Raw genomic sequence first — 3,941 nt, 5'->3', positions numbered from 1 at the left:
TTTGATATGTGAGATGATTTAACACATAGAGCATGGGCTTTACTTTGATATGTGAGATGATTTAACACATAGAGCATGGGCTTTACTTTGATATGTGAGATTTAACACATAGGGCATGGGCTTTACTTTGATATGTGAGATGATTTAACATGTAGAGCATGGGCTTTACTTTGATATGTGAGATGATTGAACACATAGAGCATGGGCTTTACTTTGATATGTGAGATGATTTAACACATAGAGCATGGGCTTTACTTTGATATGTGAGATGATTTAACACATAGAGCATGGGCTTTACTTTGATATGTGAGATGATTTAACATGTAGAGCATGGGCTTTACTTTGATATGTGAGATGATTTACACAGATAATTGTCACGCCCTGACCTTAGAGATCCTTTTTATGTCTCTATTTTGGTTGGTCAGGGCGTGAGTTTGGGTGGGCATTCTATGTCTGGTGTTCTATGTTGTTCTATGTTTTGTATTTCTATGTGTTTGGCCTGGTATGGTTCCCAATCAGAGGCAGCTGTCTATCGTTGTCTCTGATTGAGAACTATACTTAGGTAGCCTGTTTTCCCATTGTTAGTTGTGGGTGGTTATTTTCTGTTTAGTGTTTGTTGCACCTTGTAGAACTGTTCGTTTGTCGTTTTGTTGTTTTTGTTCGAGTGTTCATATTTATTAAACGTATTATGAATACTTACCACGCTGCACCTTGGTCCTCTTCTCCTTCTCGACGACAATCTCGACGACAATCGTTACAATAATTGAACACTTAGGATGCGTTTACACAGGCAGCCCAATTCTGATCTTTCTTCCACTCTCTGGTATTTTGACCAATCACATCAGATCTTTTTTTAGAGCTGATCTCATTGGTCAAAAGAACAATTAGTGGGAAAAAAGATAAAAATGGGGGTGCTTGTGTAGATGTACCCATAGATTATTGAACCCATAGATTATTGAACACATAAGGCATGGACTCTACTTTGATTTGATACTTGAGATAATTAAACACGTTTGACCATCAGCTTCAGTGTAAATTTGTTCATATGACATGGGAGCAAACAGCATACTTTTAGACGGAAGCTAAATGTTGATATGCTCTCTCTGATATCAATGAATAGTTTCTGAGAGAGAGAGAGAGAGCGTGAGCAAGAGAGAGTAAAGCGCAGCAAATTGATATTCACTCTGATGCCAATAGTTTGGGTTTCTGACTGAAGTTTATAAAAAAAAACAGCATGCACAGGTTACGGTACACTGATTGTACAAAACATTATGAACACCTGCTCTTTCCATGACATAGACTGACAAGGTGAAAACAGGGGAAAGCTATGATCCCTTTTTAATGTCACTTGTTAAATCCATTTCAATCAGTGTAGACAAACGGGAGGAGACAGGTTAAAGAAGGATTTTGAAGCTTTGAGACAATTGAGACATGGCTTGTGCATGTGTACCATTCAGAGTGTGAATGGGAAAGACAAAATATTTAAGTGCCTTTGAACAGGGTATGGTAGTACGTGCCAGGCGCACTGGTTTGTGTCAAGAACTGCAAAGCTGCTTGGTTTTTAACGCGCAACAGTTTCCCGTGTGTACCAATGAATGGTCCACCACCCAAAGAACAACCAACTTACTTGACAACTGTGGAACGCTTTCGAGTCAACATGGGCCAGCATCCCTGTGGAACGCTTTCGACACCTTCTAGAGTCCATGCCCCGTCGAATTGAAGCTGTTCTGAGGGAAGAACAACTCAATATTAGAAAGGTGTTCTTAATTATCAAAGAAATGTGTGGTTTACCCAGTAACCGCGTTTTCCACAGTCTATTGCGCACAAGGGAGAAAGCCTGTTGCTAGAGGCTATAGGCTATCTACTCAGTAATTCCCTTACCATAATTTTAAAAGTGACTATAGTTAGTTATTCCATGCAGATCAAGCATGCTAAATGAATACCATACACATCATCCTAAATGAATTCACCTTCAGCAATGAGCGAAATGTTTTAAATAGTTATTTTCCAGAGTATAGAATAAGACATTTTATTATAAAAGTATCTCCATAAAAAGTTAACCATATTTACAAAACCAAAAATACAAGTAAAAAGATATTGCACACAATCATTATCTTCAGCATTAAAACATCAGTGTCGGTTTTCTGGTGAGGTACCTTTTAAAAACCGAACTTCACAAAAATACTGGCAATAAATTGGTCATGGCAAACCCTACTTTACTCACACTTTCCACACAAACATTCGCATAAAGAGAGCATGACAAATATGGGAACACAGAACAAATGGTATTGACAAATAAACCCTTGCAGGCGATCGTCTATTGACGTAATATGTTGAGATGTCCACGGTCAAAATAATAACTACAACTAAAACAAGCAATTCTGCAACCATTGGGATAGGCCTATACATACATCACTAGTAAACAACACAAGTGAAAATGCTTGTGTGTGTCCCTGTGACACGTTATTGGAGCCGCAACTCTTGAAAAGTTGCAGTGTATGAAATGTGTTGAGACATAACTTATTTAATGGTGACGCCTAAAATTTGATAAAACTCTAGACATGAATAACGACGTTTCTTGAATTTCCAACACTTTGTCTGTATTGATCTAGCCAGTCTCTCAGCTCAGAGATGCGGTATCCCTCCGGCCCTCTACCTCCTTGGTAGACAATCTTTCCGTCTTGAAGTATGTAAAGTCTATCGAAATATGCTCCATATGCGGCGTTGGACGAGTTATCCATGCTGTCTGCGACAACAAGGCACCCAGGGACCTCACGGTTCATTATTTGAGCGGCACTGAGTCTGTCCTCGAGACAGCGGTGTTTGGGAATTTGGTAGGGAGCGTCAGAGCTCATCCATCCGTCCGACGGGTGCGCTTCCTCTATGTACACAACGACAGAGTCTGAGATATCAGCGTATTGCTGCACAACACGCTGGAACGCCTTCAAGCGTGTCATGAACGGTGGTCAGGTGCAGCTGCCAAAGTTTAGAATGAGCGGTCTCTTGTCTTTGGCATAGTCAAGAATCCGGTTGCATCTCTGGTCGCCGAGCTGCACAACTTCAGTGTTGGGCGCTACATATCCAAGGTGCGCCGATTTTAAGAAGTCCAGTTTATGGCCATGCCAAACAGCTTTGATTGACTCCCAGCTGAACATTCGATTAGACTCGGAAATACATACTGGGGGGTCGACAATATTTCCTTCTTGTTCTTTCATTTTGGGGAAGACCCTCTTTCTTACGCAATGGAAATCGAGAAACCACAGCATTATCGCTGCCAAGAAGAAGCGAGGCAGTAAAATAAGACAGACAATTGCATTTTTCATAGCCTTGACTGTATTCATGCCGACTAATAATCGCAGACCGGCTAATATCTTTAGGCTATAGCTTCTAAAACTTCAGACAGACCGCGTTACTCTTGCGCTACGATCCTTTGCTGAAGTTGCGCTCTACATGTAACTTCCCTTTTTATAGCACAGGCAGTGGATTTGAATGAAAAACACCCCGCCTCCAAATCGTGGCCGACTCCTCACATGGCGGGGATTACCTTCTATTAATTTAGGCTACTGATGATAGGAGAGGCAGAGAGCGAGATGTGTGTGTGTGAGGAAGAAAACGAGATTTAACTCTGCCTCCTCCTCCTCATAAGTAGCCTATATGCTTGTCTTTCTTGTCCAAAACACCTAACCGTGTATGTACGGCCAATTTCTTCCGATCCCAGCGTCTGGTGTTTGTTGCCTGCTGGAGCTTTCAGCGTTGTACAATATGAAACCACCCCACGACGCTGGTGCTTGATTGTATTGCTTTTATTGAGTCTGCTTATACATTTATCATTATCAATCATTGGATAAGAGAGGGGTCAAATGCTCTAGTATACTTCATTCAAATAAACGGCACTTGACAATATTTATTCATAGCCTGAACAAGGGAACTTTATTTTAAAC

General features: G+C 40.8%; 1 pseudogene; it reads right to left on the bottom strand.

The window, feature by feature from the left end:
- Window positions 1-2,013: 2,013 nt before the first annotated feature.
- Window positions 2,014-3,588, bottom strand: LOC139553903 (thyroxine 5-deiodinase-like; annotated as a pseudogene).
- Window positions 3,589-3,941: the final 353 nt, after the last annotated feature.

This window comes from Salvelinus alpinus, chromosome 25 (assembly GCF_045679555.1).
Source record: "Salvelinus alpinus chromosome 25, SLU_Salpinus.1, whole genome shotgun sequence".
Lineage (NCBI taxonomy): Eukaryota > Metazoa > Chordata > Actinopteri > Salmoniformes > Salmonidae > Salvelinus > Salvelinus alpinus.
Note: the sequence above shows the minus strand (reverse complement) of the source record. Positions and strands in the feature narration are given on the sequence as shown.